Consider the following 10,408-nt stretch of genomic DNA (forward strand, 5'->3'; position numbering starts at 1 on the left):
CTTTGAATGAGGTTGAGAATGCACACAGATCCTTTAGGGTTATGGCTGAGGGATTTTCCAACACATTCCAACCTGGTTTTGATGAGTAATGGCATATTCCCTGAATAGGAGTAGTAGTGCTAGACTGCAGTTGAATATACGTCCAGTAATCAACATTTTAATTTAAGTTTAGTTAATGGATGCATTTTTATGCAGTCTATATAGTTTAGCAATTGGACTATATACAATCAGAATGGCATTGGTTGGCTACTCTCCAAATGGTACAAATAAAAATGTAAATATACAAAACCCTTCAAATAGTTGAAAGAAAATGTAAGCAATTGCAATTTACTGTAGGCCTATTTACCGATACCAAAATAGAATAGTGGGTACGGGATACTCATCAGACTAGGGCAAAGAAATTTAGCTACTGCTGCCCTCTAGTGACTGATAATTACAAGCCTGAGCACAAATCTGATAATAGAAACGTTCTTATTTGTCATTTCCTGCCAATGCTAATGTGTATAATAACATATTCACCAGAAAATGACTTCACTTGTACCTGAAGGCATTTCCTTGTTCATGCCTGCACATCCTGTAACTTCTATCAAATTCAGCTGAGTGATGTGAGCTGTGTCACTCAACACATTTCCCGACAGGGCTTTTATCCTAACTATGCAGTTAGTCTACAAGAATGGTGTTGATCTTATTTGGTTGATTATCTCTGGATTTACTCTGCCATCAACTCTCATGATTCTTGAATGGCTACCCCTGAACTGCACAGAACAGGTAGGCCGATGTGTTAACATAAGTTATTTATCAATGGAAATTAATGACATAAATAATATAGACTGTGGAATGCACATTTCCCTCACTTGGCTCCAAACACAGTGCTAATGTTTCCTATGTTTGTTCATGTTGCTTTCCTTTTCCAAGTATATGCCTACTGCTAGACATGTTCCACGTTTGTCTAATACATATCACACGTGAGAAGAAAGGTTAACAACGCAGATAATATCAAAAGATACATTATTGTATAGCCATCCTGTGTCGGCTTACTCTCCACCACAGATTGTTTGTGGACTGATGAGAGTGCGCTCCGGTCATGTCACATATCTATCCAGCACTGTTCTCAGTCATTCAAATGCTCTATTCTCATAGCTGAGGGTGTTTTCCTAATATTTTTTATTTGTTAAATGTTTGTGATATGTCTTGACATGGTGAAATGTATAATGTATTGAGAGTACGGATTATAGAATAAGATAATGTAATTGGAGAAATAGCCTACCTGTTAAAGTTCAGTGGTAGGGGTTTGGCTTTTTACATAGGGTGTGTTGCAAAACGTTTTGCAACAGACATGTTTTGCAACGGAATCTGACTAATGAATACACCCCTGTTCAGGTGGCTCATTTCATGTGAGCTTAGACTGGAGTGACATGTCCCAGGGCTCTCTCTAAAACTCAGCTGTGTGAGGAATTAGTGATACTCTCTCAAAGATATAGGCACTCTGCCTTAGAAGCCAGTTGTAGCTTCAGTGACTTGGCCATTTTGTTTGTTCTTTTTAAATTCTGTGTTTGTATGCGAGTGTTCGTCAACATCTTGTAAGTATCCATGGATCCAGCTGACCTTCTGCTCCCGTAAATAAATAGCATTATGTTTCCATCTGACTCCTGATGCTCCAATGTGGTCTCAGGGCATTTCATATTATTATGTACATAAATCCAAGACACTCCTTTTAGTGTGATATGTTACCTTTCGTATGGTGTGTTAATTTGTATGATATTACAATTCGTATGATATGTTACGAATTTGCTAAACATGATAAGTGAAGAATTAACGCTAGCTAGGTGGATAGTGCTAGCGGTTAAGGTTAAGAGTTAGCTAAAAGGGTGAAGGTTAGGGTTAGCTAAAAGGGTTAAGATTAGGGATAGGGTTAGCTAACACACTAAGTACACTGAACCAAAATATAAACATGCAACAATTTCAAGTAAGGAAATCAGTCAATTTAAATAAATAAGGCCTTAATCAATGGATTTCACACGACTGGGAATAGAGATATGCATCTGTTGCTCTAAGATACTGATAGAGGAAAATATGGTTGAAATTACTAATTAAGTATACATTCCAATCAGAAACTGACTGGTACGGTACATGTGAGTTTTCCCTCTTGCTCCCTTTCCCAATTGTATATAATGTAGTCAGGAGTTAGTAACAATAGGTCTGTTCCTTAGTTCATTCAGTTGTACAAATCTCCAGGTGGTGGGAACGGGCCATCTCCAAATGGTCGGGAATGTTGATTTATGCTGACTGGCCTTGACTTCGTGCTGATAACGCGGAGGCTTGAAAGTTAGAGGGGCCCTCTGTTTGTGAAACGGAACGTTTGGAAAACGCTGACGTCATTTTCAGTTTATAACCTGTGGAAATGTGTGTAAGCATTCAGTACTCTCTGGAATTAAACGCTCTTTACCTGGCTTTTAAGACTGGTCTCGATCTACTTCATGCATAATTAATGAACTTACACCTCATTAATGAATAGAAACGAGTGTGAAATTGGTTTTGGCAATTAAAGCATAGAGTAATTTAGAATTTCTCTATCAATTTGGTCCTTCGAAGAGCCGGATCTAAAATATCCCTCTCTGTGCCTGTAGGTAGTACGCTGGAAAATCATGCACGGACGAGTTTTGACTCGTTTTACTAAAGACCTGACCTCTGAATTGAGGTAAAAATTTAAACAGGCCTGCGTATTATCACAGAGGACAGAGAGGGTGACTAGATTCAAACGAACAATGTTTTCCCAGCCGGCAGCAGGTAAAGTAGCCTTTATTCTCGATTCTGGGGGGATTTGAGCTCTTTAATTGATGTTCTGAAATTTTCAGAAATCATCAATAATGGGGGCCATGCTATTCCCACAGGGTATGTATGACCATCATACACTGGGTTTTGTATAACCGATATACACTGAAGCAGGTTCGAAAATAACCTGTGGTAATGTGCACTACCGAAAATAAACTAAAACTTAGTCATGAGTGGCACACCAGCCCGAGATTAAGAAGGGATATTAAATAGGTACTGGGAGATAGGACGGTGAGTTTGTACAAATACTGGGCGTAGAGAGACGGCAAGCGCAAGATAACTGGATTGGTCATGTGAATAGTGGCAGTATTGATCACCGTCCCGATTCAACTAATACTACGGAAAATATCCGAATGAGGAGGAGAGGGAAACTTAAATCTAAAGAAATGAGATAAAAGCCATTCTTTAGACATGACAGTTCCAGGCGAGAGGGAAGTTTAACAAATAGTGGCGTGAGATAACGATTATTAGCGTTCTTTAAAAGCCCTCTGACACAACCGGAAAATACTAGGGCTTTACAAACCCTGGGCTTATGATTGTAAGGTTAGACCTAATGTTTGTTTCAAAAGTCAAAGCTATTGGTAAGATTTCCATAAAAGAGCTAAACTTAATCATGAGAGATTACGACAAAAAAGGAAGGATTGTTTAGCCGAATAAGGGGGAGAGGGTAACTTAAATCTAATGCGAGAGGGAAATATAACAATTAGTGGCGTGAGATAACGATTATTAGCGTTCTTTAAAAGCCCTCTGACACAACCGGAAAATACTAGGACTTTACAAACCCTGGGCTTATGGTTGTAAGGTTAGACCTAATGTTTGTTTCAAAAGTCAAAGCTATTGGTAAGATTTCCATAAAAGAGCTAAACTTAAATCATGAGAAACGCACCCGACCGAGATGGAAAATACATACTGATTATTTTTAAAGGGACACACACGTAGTCAGACAGAATAGTAACTAGAAGTAACTAAGTAACGGTAAACAAATTTATAGAACTGCACGCACATAGAATTTAAAATTATATAGAAAGGCATAGATAAGTGTTTAAAGACCATAGCTACTAGTAACGGTAAGGATTAAGAATGGGGAGAAATGCCTCGAAAGAGGCCCCAGAACTGACGGGAGATCGAGCATGTATGTATGGGGGGTCTTTCCCGGTTTTTAGTAGTCAGTGTTCTTGATAGTGAAAAGTGATCGTGTGGGTGAGTTAAATGTCAGATTGAACAATGTATGCAGCGGAAAGACGGAACAAGTGACCCCATAGATATATAGATCTTGTAGATTATGGGGAACAACTGAGTTGCTTTTCCGTTGGTCATTTTCAATCAACTCTACAGATTAAGCTATATTTGGGGCGATATTTTAGTTCAAAGTCCTATAGGAATAGGGATTACTGTAAATTACTGTAGTGATCGCTATATACGGGTGAAAACTAATATCAGATTGAACGGCGAGTGGACGGAGACTCTTGAGACTCTGTCTATTTGTCTTCGGTCAACCCTACAAGTAGGCTGATTTGGAGCGACAATCTTAGTAAAAGTCCTAAAGGAACAGTAATGTATTGTGTACGGGTGAGACTTAATGTCAGATTTTAGTAGATGAGGATTCCAATAAAAGAGATATGGGCGTTTAAATTTAGGCTATTTTCTGTTGTCTAGATGTCGGAGTAACAACTTCAGATAACTGTAAAAATGGGTATATTTGCGGAGAGTCTCGGTCAAATTCAGAGCGCTGGTAGTATAGTGGCGAGAGCAACAGTCTCGCCAACGGGAATCCACGGTTCGGTTCCCGGCCGAGGGTTTAACTAAAATTGATTTTAGATCGCCAGTGTTTGCAAAAGATATAACTGAACGGATATTATGTGTTCCAGATAGAACTGATAAAAGAAGTCATTAAAAATAACGACGAAACAATTTCGATGTAAAACGCTATTTCGCCCAAAATGATCTGGTGGAATAATGTATTGAGATAGGAGTCGTAATTAAATAGATGTATCATAGAAGAGAGAGAGTTACCTAAAGTTAAATGGGGGGAACTCAATCTGAATAGGGAATATATATTTTACAAAGGCGGGCAGATTTGTGGCTATGGCCAGCAACGGAATTGCTAGACACTCAATGGGGCTATATAGTGCAACGCTTTGGACTATAAATTAGGTAAGAATAGTTGAATCGTAAGAAGTTGTGATTGTTTTTCTGATTATTGATTTTTGGTGAAGGTAACACCAGTGAATTTGAACAAAAAGTAACGTATTCTAAAAATGATCTGATTTCCGTTCTCGTTGCGGGGAACAAATTAAAAGTCTTATCTTAAAGGGACAGTGCACGGTAATCACAGTGGTTTGAGTGTATGACAGTGGAAAAAATATTGTGGGACGACAATTCGAAGAGAGAAAAATAAGTTACATGATACATCAAGAGATTTAAAACGAACGACGTGAAGGGATCATAAGAATTATTGGGTGTCGTTGTAGGAGTAAATGTTTGGGTTAAGGGGATTTCCCTGTTCCCAGAGACAAGGCATTTTTAAGGCGAGCACTCACTAATGCTGGTCTGAGTTGTAATTAGACAACTGAATAACGTATTGGGAATAGAGTTGTAATTAAAATACTAAGTCAAAGACGAGACAGGTATTTAGAGCAAAATGGATTCTAAATGATAACAAAGAGACCATTATGATTTATGCCCATCGAAAAGCTTTTATAAAATTGGCGAATTTAGAGATGTTGGTTGGGGTGGTAAATTATAATTCAGGATTAGAACAGATGTGATAAATTAGGTTTGGTTAATCGAACAAGAATTATTTACAATCCATTTGAAGTCGCTACGAATTGGCAGGTTGAGCGCTTGATGATGACGTCACTAGCGAGACACTTTTGTCACCAGAGACTGGGAATAACGGAGCAAACTGTATGGCTGTTAGTGTGTGTATCGAGGCTTCGAGTAACCTTTCAGAAGTTGAGATAAAAGTGTTTTGTTTATTTGTTTATTGGTTATAGTCAATTTTAGGGTTTGATTTAACTTAGTTGAACAGTGTGTTCTGGCGGGTTTAGGTAGAACTCTTTGTTCCGGAACGGATGAAAGTTAACCAAAATAAGTAAATTAAAGGAGCCATGAGAGAAATGTGAATGCATATTTATTAAATATCGGGGATTAAATTACGGATTCCTTACACTGTGAAATGTACGACATTTGCGTCAGAGAGAAAAAGTAATGCATTGGATAATAATGTTATCGGGTGAATTGTATCTAAAGGTAGCATGGTCATTTAAGTAAACATATCCGTAGACGATGTTTAAAACTTATGATTATTGAATTGAGTCAAAGGGGAATTATCATTAGGTTTTAGTTATAGTTCACTTATTGAGTTTCTGATTCGAGGTAGCATTAGTGAATGATAGTTAGGGATGTGGTGGCTCACTTTTAGAGGCCTCCTGGGATTATAATTTTGGGGGAGAGTGCAGCTTTAAACGACCAAATTGAAAAAGGTCTGCAAATTATATATATATAAAACAGCTGTTAGAACGATTTGTTTTAGTGCAAGGAGGTTTTAAAGAGGCACGCTCACATATGGAACCTTATGAGATGTTTTTTTTATGGGTTTGAATCATACAGGTGACTATTTCTATTGTAAGGATAAAGGGATCTTTATGTCTAATATGGTATGGCCTTTTGACCTTATCATGACTGGCTTCTGAGGTCTGATCAGCCTCAGGGGAGAGTCATTTGTATAATGAATGGGGTCATATTGAGTTACTTGTTTTAAGGTAAATTCATTAGAAATGAAGCAGTTTTGGTTGAGGGTTTAGAATTACTGTTTGAACCGCAAATGAGAAAGTGGTTCAGGATTCTGTCTTATAACATTAGCTGTGAAGTTTTTTTTTTTGAATGGGCTATTAGGGAGTTGGTATTGTAACAGAGAGAAAGTCATATTCATCATTGAGAATAAATAGGGAAGATAACATATTTTGAGCCAACAGGGCAGGGAAGGAATTGAGGTATTTTTATTTGATTTTAACACCCGTGTACAGGAGTGTCAAAAGACGGGGACATTACCTGTGTAATGGGGGAGGGTGTCCGTATGGGGATTACATGATAACCAACTTGGGACAGTTCTGGGACTAGAGAAGAGGATATCTTTATGGCATAGGGAATCCCATTAAAGGTGGATAGGTTTCCCATGATATGGGGGAAACCTGGGAGTACTGTTGAACTTTGTAAAGGTGATGAAATCCTACTAACCATCAAAACTATTAAGCTCTCTGATGCAGGCACTTACACCCCCGGACTACAAAGGACCGGGACAGACACGGTGGGTGTGTTTTCTATTAAGGTACTGCCAAAAACAGAGGTCTCAGACGAGCCAGGGGGCCAGACACACTCCTCTACCACCCCTGGACCGAACCTGCCACCACTGTGCTAAAAATCCCATTCAGGTAATTAATGTTAGACTATTCAGCTATTGATCAATTAGACACGGAGACTGGTTTTGATGGTAGGGACAATTTGTGGCTGTCTTATACAGAATAGACTTGCTTAGAATATGCTTCTTGCTAGTCAGGGGGGAGTCTGCAAGATGTTCGGTGAACAATGTTGTACGTATATCCCTAATAACACCAGTCCAGATGGTAGTATATCTAAGGGCCTTAAATGGGCTTGATGCACTATCTGCTGAGATGAGGACCATGGCGGGGGTAGAGGAGTCTGACTGTCCACCTGGTTGGGAGACTGGTTTGGTAAGTATACTGGTATGGTGGTTACTGGATTTCTGACCCTAATTCTTGTATTATTTGTTATTTTATTTATTTATTTTTATTTCACCTTTATTTAACCAGGTAAGCAAGTTGAGAACAAGTTCTCATTTACAATTGCGACCTGGCCAAGATAAAGCAAAGCAGTTCGACACATACAACGACACAGAGTTACACATGGAGTAAAACAAACATACAGTCAATAATACAGTAAAAAAAACAAGTCTATATACAATGTGAGCAAATTAGGTGGGAAGGGAGGTAAAGGCAAAAAAGGCCATGGTGGCAAAGTAAATACAATATAGCAAGTAAAACACTGGAATGGTAGTTTTGCAATGGAAGAATGTGCAAAGTAGAAATACAAATAATGGGGTGCAAAGGAGCAAAATAAATAAATTAATTAAATACAGTTGGGAAAGAGGTAGTTGTTTGGGCTAAATTATAGGTGGGCTATGTACAGGTGCAGTAATCTGTAAGATGCTCTGACAGTTGGTGCTTAAAGCTAGTGAGGGAGATAAGTGTTTCCAATTTAAGAGATTTTTGTAGTTCGTTCCAGTCATTGGCAGCAGAGAACTGGAAGGAGAGGCGGCCAAAGAAAGAATTGGTTTTGGGGGTGACTAGAGAGATATACCTGCTGGAGCGTGTGCTACAGGTGGGAGATGCTATGGTGACCAGCGAGCTGAGATAAGGGGGACTTTACCTAGCAGGGTCTTGTAGATGACATGGAGCCAGTGGGTTTGGCGACGAGTATGAAGCGAGGGCCAGCCAACGAGAGCATACAGGTCGCAATGGTGGGTAGTATATGGGGCTTTGGTGACAAAACGGATAGCACTGTGATAGACTGCATCCAATTTGTTGAGTAGGGTATTGGAGGCTATTTTGTAAATGACATCGCCAAAGTCGAGGATTGGTAGGATGGTCAATTTTACAAGGGTATGTTTGGCAGCATGAGTGAAGGATGCTTTGTTGCGAAATAGGAAGCCAATTCTAGATTTAACTTTGGATTGGAGATGTTTGATATGGGTCTGGAAGGAGAGTTTACAGTCTAACCAGACACCTAAGTATTTGTAGTTGTCCACGTATTCTAAGTCAGAGCCGTCCAGAGTAGTGATGTTGGACAGGCGGGTAGGTGCAGGTAGCGATCGGTTGAAGAGCATGCATTTAGTTTTACTTGTATTTAAGAGCAATTGGAGGCCACGGAAGGAGAGTTGTATGGCATTGAAGCTTGCCTGGAGGGTTGTTAACACAGTGTCCAAAGAAGGGCCGGAAGTATACAGAATGGTGTTCGTCTGCGTAGAGGTGGATCAGAGACTCACCAGCAGCAAGAGCGACCTCATTGATGTATACAGAGAAGAGAGTCGGTCCAAGAATTGAACCCTGTGGCACCCCCATAGAGACTGCCAGAGGTCCGGACAGCAGACCCTCCGATTTGACACACTGAACTCTATCAGAGAAGTAGTTGGTGAACCAGGCGAGGCAATCATTTGAGAAACCAAGGCTGTCGAGTCTGCCGATGAGGATGTGGTGGTTGACAGAGTCGAAAGCCTTGGCCAGATCAATGAATACGGCTGCACAGTAATGTTTCTTATCGATGGCGGTTAAGATATCGTTTAGGACCTTGAGCGTGGCTGAGGTGCACCCATGACCAGCTCTGAAACCAGATTGCATAGCAGAGAAGGTATGGTGAGATTCGAAATGGTCGGTAATCTGTTTGTTGACTTGGCTTTCGAAGACCTTAGAAAGGCATGGTAGGATAGATATAGGTCTGTAGCAGTTTGGGTCAAGAGTGTCCCCCTTTGAAGAGGGGGATGACCGCAGCTGCTTTCCAATCTTTGGGAATCTCAGATGACACGAAAGAGAGGTTGAACAGGCTAGTAATAGGGGTGGCAACAATTTCGGCAGATAATTTTAGAAAGAAAGGGTCCAGATTGTCTAGCCCGGCTGATTTGTAGGGGTCCAGATTTTTCAGCTCTTTCAGAACTTCAGCTGAATGGATTTGGGAGAAGGAGAAATGGGGAAGGCTTGGGCGAGTTGCTGTTGGGGGTGCAGTGCTGTTGACCGGGGTAGGAGTTGCCAGGTGGAAAGCATGGCCAGCCGTAGAAAAATGCTTATTGAAATTCTCAATTATGGTGGATTTATCAGTGGTGACAGTGTTTCCTATCTTCAGTGCAGTGGGCAGCTGGGAGGAGGTGTTCTTATTAATGTGATGTGCTGCTTGCATCATACCGTGTTTTAAGAAGTCTTACAGATGTGGTGAAGGCTTCAGGCATGATGCCTTTGCTTGATGCTCCATTTGGAGAGGCTGAGGTGAAGCATGCTTTGAGGGGAGGATAAGACTGACTGAGGATGACCCATGTATGTTTGTTCTCCCTGTCGTGAAGGGTGGCATGGTGCCCACCTGGTGCTGGATAAGAATAGCTGAGAGGACCAGATGGGTTATAAGAATGCTTTGTTCTGCTTTACTCAGTTTTACAGGACCAAAGTTTTATTCCACACTTTGCAACACATTAAATCCATGTTATTGTCAGATAGAATACTGAGGGTCCCCAAGGAGAGGGCTTGTTAGTGTAGGAAGGATTTTTAATATGGTTAGCATTTATTAGATGATAAGTTTTTAAATAGTATTATATTTAACAGGAATATAGGACATCTATGAGGAGTTAGGATTATTGTTAGGATTAAGATAGATTGATTAAGGAATTTGGAGAAAAGCCGCTCATAGACATGGTTTTTTTTCTAAAAGAGGGTCCATGGGTTTGTAGTTCCCATGTAGTTCAAATTTGGAAAACATGAGAAACATACAGAGGAGCCCTCCCCCGCACTGCAGA

The sequence above is a fragment of the Oncorhynchus nerka genome, linkage group LG25 (assembly GCF_034236695.1).
Source record: "Oncorhynchus nerka isolate Pitt River linkage group LG25, Oner_Uvic_2.0, whole genome shotgun sequence".
NCBI classification, from domain to species: Eukaryota; Metazoa; Chordata; class Actinopteri; order Salmoniformes; family Salmonidae; genus Oncorhynchus; species Oncorhynchus nerka.